Here is an 8,325-nt window from a genome sequence, read left to right as displayed (position 1 = left end):
CCCGGACCATACAGGCAATAACCAGAAATCGAACAATGCATGAGGGTTAAAAAATTTTTTAATATGTTTTATTAATTAATAATTATTTAATATTAACATGAATTATATATTTTGACAAATGCAAAAAAAGCTTTAATGATAAATTGTGAAATATGTGAACAGATTCAATACTTAATACATAAATTTGTTTACCACATCCCGACAGAATATATCACACACAACTCACCTCCGTCATTCTTGTTGTCAAATGTCTCATTGGCTTAAATGAATGTTTCACTTGTTCAAGGATTTACAATGATTAAATACACGTAGGCCTATATTTGGCATTAAATGCCCATATGCTGGTGTCTTGAAGTAGGCTACTTTTTGTCAAAAGTTCACAACATGAACATGAAGGAAATAACATAATCACATAATACAATCAATGGAGACATTTTATTAAATGGTTACACATTTATTCATACATTTTCAAAATTATATGGTTAAAAGTATTTGTTCTCAGTTTATACAAATTAGCTCAAGCCGTATGAACTAACAAAAAATAGTTTGTATTATACATTAACATGGTAATCCTCATTGTACATCATATCTTAATGAACAGAAAAGTGACTTCATTTAAAAGTATTGTTGTTAAATATTGTAGACATCGATCCAATCAAAAATTCACACAATGAAGTGTTGTAAAATACATGACGTTTTTTTTTTTTTGTATAGGCTTTATAGACAGACAGACTTAATGTTTGAAGAATTCATCTTTCAGAATCTGCCAGTAATGTGTGGGAGTTCATTTTTAGTTCATCTCCTATCTTGAAAGGTCTGTCTTGCAGATATAGAATAAAACTTCCAAATTTACTGCCAGATTCTGGAAGATCAATTCTTCAAACAGTGGTACAAAAGGATGTGGTGCTGGTGCTTCAAGAGACACCCTCAATCTGTCTGTCTATAAAACCAATAAAAATGTCATGTATTTTACAACACTTCATGTATTTTACAACAGTTCAGCTTGTGATTCTTATTAAGTTGGGGTCATTTTTTAGGATTCTTTAGCTAACCTAAGTCTCTGAGATCCTGACACCTCACACTTCTGGAGACTCCAGGTAGGTTGCAGTTCTGGAAAATGGTGTCACTGAAGACTAAAGGGTTCCTGATGGTTTCACACTTAATTCTTCTCCTTACTTCTTAAATCTTTTGCAGTTAACATGTGTCTTTTCTTTTCCACCTGTTTTTGTCCGACCCTGCTAAACCAATGAATGTTTTGCTATCCAGTGGTCATGCTTTAACTCTGCAATTTCTAGTATTTTATTAGTATTGCATTCTTCTCATGGGTATTCAATAATTTGACTTTTCAGTCTGAGTTCAATCTTTTTTTTTGGCTCATTTTGCCTGTAAAAGAAAACCTGCCTAATAATTCTGCACACCTGAATATGAGGCGACTTTCACTTCCAGCCTTCATGAGCAATTATATATCACTTATAAATGATTAAATACAAAATTAATAGTAGTTAATATTGAGTTGGTTTGGAATTGGTCAAATATGCCTGGAAAAAAAATATGATCAGAAAATCAACTTGCATAATAATTCTGCACACAGTATAATTGCAGAAGTATATTTATTAACAAACTCAAAAAAAGCAAAACTACTCTGGACACTCATATCTCTCAAAGAGCAGAACGTTGTTCCATCTTCAGCAAAGATGGAACAAAGACTAACAGAAAATATACTATACTATATAGTTTATAATAAATACTAAACCAAACCAAAGAAAGATGCAGTTCATTAATCAAACAAGTAACCATGAAAACAAATACAAACACTTTCTTAAAACATGGTGTTGTATTGAACAAAAAGAGTAAATGGCCATGTTAAAGTAATTCAATATTCACATCAAACAAAAATTGTATTAATTCACCTTAAAGGTGATAGAGAGGATTTTTTTCGTCGCCTGAGAAACCAAAGACTGTTACTGAGTTTTTCAAAGGAACGCCTCCCAAAACTCATGCACGAGTATTGGAACACGAGTGTTTACCACCGGCATTCGCTGTGTCGTGTTAGTGGATTCATTATGTCGGACTCACCGCAGGTAACTCATAATCTGCAGTTGTTACTCCTGTCTCCGGACAAAAACATTGCATGCGGCGCCTGTGGAGTGTGGAAAGTTACTGGAGCGCGCGGCCACGCTCATCTCTCACAAGGAACGTCATGGCAGTGATTGACAAGCCAGAGGGCCAATCGTTTACGCGGAGATCGCGTAAACGATTGGCTGATGTTTTTAAGGCCCTACCTCGTGCACAGATTATGTATATTAATATTTTTCCTTTCAGTGCACCTAATAAATAGTCTTTTATCAGTTAGTAAAGACAGTTTCAAGTAATATTGCAAAAATGTATAAAACAAAACATCCTCTTTAGCACCTTTAACCTGTAAACCCATAACATGTTGAATAATTGTTATGTTTGTTCACATGGTGATCCATGTGTCCTTTCAGAGTACGATATAGACTTGATCCCCTTTCTCCAACAGCAGCGTTAAGCCATTGCCTCCGTTCTCTGGAGAATCATTGCTCTTGTTATGTCCTGTCAATGCTTCATGTTTTCCATTTCTATACAAAGACAACACTGATCCATGACCAGTTCCACAATGGTAGAAGACACTGAAATATTAAACTCCCTGTACCGGTGCTGTGAAAATCCCTGTTAAAGAGTAAGACCGATCTCCAGTTTTGATATTGTTTTCAGCAGCGTGGATTAATACCTGTGGCCTGGCTGTAGGCATCACCAACATTGATGAAGACTTTCTTGTAAACCAGTGTTAGAGCTGTGTTAAATGGTCCAAAGAAACCATTTGATCCTAATGAAGCTGAAAATGCCACATTTGGTCTGTGTAAAGAGAACATCTTCATAAATATCACTCTTAATTCAGTGTGATAGTTTCATTTCTTGGAAACAAGTTTCAATGAGAAATTGCTTGTAAATTTCACAAAGCAAGTCCTACACCAATTGTTTTTTCAGTGTTAGGTCTTAAAAATATCAGTCTCACCTTGTCTTTCCATTTTGATTTCCTCAATCTGAGCTTCACTGTCAGCGAGTCTGGACATCAGCTCCTGCTGACTGATTTCGAGAGCTTTGAGTCGTGTCTTTGTGGCTCCAAGTTCCTTCAGCAGGTCTGTGCATATTGTCAAAGGACAAGTCAGCTGTTTAATTTCATTCTGAAGAGAGGCGTCATCTTCAGTACTCAATTCAGAAGTGGCCGGTTCTGTTGCGATGGTCAGACCTGCGGCATTCGGAGCAAATTCAAGACATATGTACAGATGCAGAGGAACTGCTATTGTTAAGCTCATTCTTAATGCTTTAGATGAAATGTGTTAGAGATGTGTGTGCTATATGTTTTAACAGACTGTTACAAATCTGATGCTTTTATACCGTTCTAATGTCTCCAGTAATTCACATGTGATGGACAATTTAGACAATGACAGGCAGCATACAGTAGATTTATAAGACTGTTGCTCAAACTGTATTGCTTCATTACTTTTATGCAAGCTTAATGATTTACAAATTGATTATAAATGCAATACTGACACAGCTGTTATGCTCATAATGGCAACTTTGATCTGAACAAAACACTGAACTTTGGGCTTATTAACAGTACAAAGAATATTAGACACATTCCATCATGTTTGCAACATCATTTCTTCAACTTCATTTTCCTCTGAATTTCACAGATTTAGGTTTGTTCAGGTTTTATTAAAAGGTATTTCCATAAATTTTGGTCTTAACATGAGGAAACTACAGCACCTTCTGTTGTATAATTCATCTCTACAGCCTTCAGTTCATAATCAAAGGTGACTTGACAATCCCCCCTTTTACTTTCTGAATCCAGTTTGTGGACTATGCTTTTATGTGTTTATGGCTGCAGCTGCCTTGGACTTTATATTTATTATACATTTCCATCTTATCTATCGGAAATACAATTATACCTATGTTGTTTTTCTTGAAATTTTGTGACTTTTCTCACTTCAACTCTAGTACTGAAGTGCAAAGTTTGTGAAAATATAAAGTTGTTTTACCTGTTCATTGATTATCAATTTAAATTGTTAAAAATCTTAAGTTTGGTATCTTTTTAAAGGGAACACTTCACAGATTATTCTACAAGAAGACAGTTGTAAAAGTAAAGTTAAAAAATTTATAGAAGTTTAAGTTAATGGAAAATTAAATTATATAATATATATTTTTATAACTTTTATATATTTTATAACTCTAAAACTTTAAGAAAATCAAAGCTAAATATTTAAATATTAAAAAGTTCTGTGCTAAATTTTAGGTTGATGTTTTTTAACAAACAGGACTTTCAGTAAGTTTTTTTTGTGTCAAGTACCAAACTTTTCAAAGACATTAGTGAACTGAACCATATTTCCATATTTTTCAAAATATTTATGAAGTAAACATCCCATTCAGAAGAAGTTTGTGCAGTAATGTTAATATTTGATGTTAATTAAATCCCTAAAACACATAAAAAACATATGGAAAAAATCAGAGCGTGTGTTATAGTTTGGCACCACATCACAAATGAAGAATCTGTCACTATTTATCTATAGCTCTGTCATTTCTTTTGAAAATCAACAAATATGAAAACTAGAGTCTGAAAGCTTTCAAATAATATATAGGTTTAGACTAAGATATTATTGTTATAAATGTATAATGGTAAATGTTACACGGGTAGGGGGTTAAAATATTTTTATAAATCATAAATTCAGATATTTATTCTTTGTAAAGTGTGAAAAGTATTGATATTAAAAGTTAATTATTAATACCTGGTTGTATGGGTTTTTTTTTTTTCATAGTGTGATTTTTGGGGAAGTGTACTGAATCCAGTTAGGGTCATTTTGACCCCAATCATACAGGCAGTAACCAGAAATTTAACAGTGCATGAGGGTTAAACGCTGTGCACCTGATGTGAGCTTCAGTGGTAGGTAAATCACTAGATCCCACACAGAACACAAGTCTGTGCTGATCAGTGAAAGGATTTAACATAACTCACTGGAATCCCCCATTTATACATTTTTATTCACTTGAAAACGATTAAATTGCTCTACTTAAAAATATTGCTTTAACATCCCTGCATGTTAGTTCTTCTGAAGACCAGCTTATAACTTAAAGGTAGGGTAGATGATTGTTGGAGAGGCTAGCAATAGCGAGCTAGCTTTGAAAGCATTAATCGCGATTAATCGTTTGCAAAATAAACGTCTGTGTTTACATAATATATATGTGTGTGTTCTGTGTATAATAATTATGTATATATAAATACACACACATTCATGTATATATTAATACATACAAAGTACAAAGTATATATTATATATAAATATATATATTTATAATACATGCATATATTTCTAAACTTTATACCTGTATGTGTGTGTATTTATTTATATATATATATATATATATATATATATAATTATTATACACAGAACACACACATATATATTATGTAAACACAGACGTTTATTTTGCAAACGATTAATCGCGATTAATCGTTGCAGCCCTACCCAAAAATGAAAATTCTGTCACCTTCTTGCACCTTTTTTGCTCACAGACATCAATGTAATCTACAGTGGCATTGTAGAATTTATTGTCTACCATCTTGCAAGGACTTTCCCCCCAGATCTGATTTTCGTAAAAACTGATAATTGGCACTTCATTTTCCCTAAAGTCTGAGATAAATAAATCTTCTACTATAATACTGTAATTGTTGTTTTAATGATGTGTGATCTGTCATTATTGAGTGTGCCATTGAAAAGGTTACTGTGTGTGTGTATTTTGAGTACATGCTGTGACTGCCTGATTTACTATTTTGAAATGCCCCTGTATAAGAATTTGTTTTTGATTTATATCATATGATATAGTTAAGGAAACATACAAAGACATTTTTTGTTTTTCAAATATCAGCACGTTTGCAAATGGGATATTGATTTTATACAACATTTTAATTAAAAAAAAAGTTAATATTAAGTGACATTTTAGACACAATATTGCCTGTTTTTGCTCTATTTCGCCAAAATATTATTGAATTTCGTTGGGATGGGAAAAAAACTGAAGACAGAAACAAAATGGTGTCTGTTATGGAGCTGTTTTCTGCTGTTCTCCATTGTCTTACACCATGACCTGAAATAAAAACATATATCTGCATTATTTGTCTAAATACATTACATTTTGAGCAAATGTGACTTGGCAAAAAGTCTAGGATGATATGAAAAAAACATTAGACTAAAATAAGTCTTTTAGTACCTTAATCCAGTCATGGAGCTGCATCTCTTCCAGAATAAATCTGCTGTGGATCAGGCTGCAGAGAAGCACTTATCATCTGGTCACATTCTGTGCAAAAAGATATGAGAGACATCTGATTATTAGCTCAACTTTTTTAAAGAGATCCGCCCTCTTTGTTTTATTAATGAAGATCTCATCTTGTGACAGGCCAGGTTCGCACCATTCATCTTCACTGATCATAATCAAGTCGTGGTCTGAGGGATAATACCCACACACCATTACAAACAGAAGGATTGACATGGTGCTCTGGTGGACAGCACACTTTTGTGCCTGGAAAGAGATTTTGTATGATGTTATACTGTACAAGAGCATGTAGACTATATATAGGATGTGTTTCAGTGAGCTGATTAGTTCAAAATACATACAAAGAAAGGTCTCGTAGGCAGACTCCTTCATTAGCACATCGCACCCGAACTCAGTCAATTTGACTTCCAAGGTGTCCTGGTTTATCAGCAGGTTCTCCAGGTTTATATCTCGATGGAAGCCTCTGTGCTCACAGCAAATGACAGTGATGTGAATGACCTGCTGCATAACCTGCCTTGCTGTCCTCTCATCGAGACTTCCTCCTTGAAGCTTCATGAAGCTTGACATGTTCATACAAGACAAGGGGTGTTCCAGGACCATAATGCAGCAAAATATAATTTATAATTATGTTGTCCACAAGAACATCAAAAGTATAGCTAATTGAAGGATCTACTATAATCAGTACTCCTATCATCATGTGTGATTATACCATGAGTAATTTTCCGGTATGATCCCGCTTTAGCATGAGCCAGGTTGTTTTTTCCAGCTCTTTTGCGAAAAAGGCAGAATTTCCCAGACATCTTCTTTTTCACATCTCTCCCTGCCTCCTTTCTCCCTTCATCAATCTCACCAGCACCACCAGGTGTCTTATCGAGCCGATGAGGATGGTTTTCTGCTGTGGCGGTGGTGTATTTGAGCAGTACACAGGGTTTCTGTTCATGTACATGCTCCACACAACTCGCTTTCTTTGGTCGCGAACTTAGTTGTCCCATGATAACACTCATGCTGAAATCAGAATACTCTGAAACTTTAAATACTCTCAGGCGTGACATCATGTTCAGCGTTCGACTATTAGTGATGTCACACCATTAGATGCCTAGATGTATCGGCGCTGCGCAGACGATGTATGACATCAAAGTACCGCAAGAGCAATTGGAGAGCAAATGACTCCTTACATAGTGGTGTGCGATATATGTGACATTTAATTCACATTTAGTGGAAGATATACGAGAATAAGCCAGTCTCGTTGGAGGACGAAAATGAAGATTCAGTAGAGACCCAAAAGATATCCAAATGAGAACTATTAATATATCTTTTTTATTATGTTTTTGTGAACATTTGAAACATCTACCTTGTACAGTACACTTTGGTGTGTTTTCTTTTCTTTCAGCAAAAAAGGTTGGAGGTCAAATGACAACCATTTAGAACTAAATACTTCCTCCTCCGGAGTGGAAAATGACACTTCTCATCTGTGATGTATGGACCTGAACTTTGTAATGTCATTGAGGGATTTCATACAAGACAAGACAACACTCAGTATTCAGATGTGGAAGATTTTGATAATATAGGTTTGTTTCCCTATGATTATAGCAATGATTTTCTGTTTTTTGAATTTGATGATGAGAGGAATGAAAGCCCTTTACTTGACAATAGTCTTTCATTTGAAAACAGTGTTAATCAAAATGATGCAGAAACCAATTTCATTAATAAGACTGGGGATTTTTCACTACCTTCTGACACTCTTAACATCATAATCACAGCAACGATGATCTAGTCATAGACTCTCAAGTATTCAAGAGTCTATGAGAGTCTATGACTAAGTCCAAAACAGCAACTTTTTTTTTGGCCAGGCAGTGTATATTGTCAGTATATGATTATCTGATTGCATTAGATTTTGCATAGCTCATATCAGTTAATAACAAATAATCTCTCGGTTTATTTGTTGAATTCAGAATAAGGTTTATCTTATTTCTTTTA

The 8,325-nt window shown here is 34.3% G+C and overlaps 1 pseudogene; it reads right to left on the bottom strand.

Annotated features, from left to right (window-relative positions):
- Window positions 1-2,482: 2,482 nt before the first annotated feature.
- Window positions 2,483-7,340, bottom strand: LOC125268183 (annotated as a pseudogene).
- Between the last annotated feature and the right edge of the window lie 985 nt (window positions 7,341-8,325).

This window comes from Megalobrama amblycephala, linkage group LG1 (assembly GCF_018812025.1).
Source record: "Megalobrama amblycephala isolate DHTTF-2021 linkage group LG1, ASM1881202v1, whole genome shotgun sequence".
Lineage (NCBI taxonomy): Eukaryota > Metazoa > Chordata > Actinopteri > Cypriniformes > Xenocyprididae > Megalobrama > Megalobrama amblycephala.
This window is presented reverse-complemented; position numbering and strand designations above follow the sequence as displayed.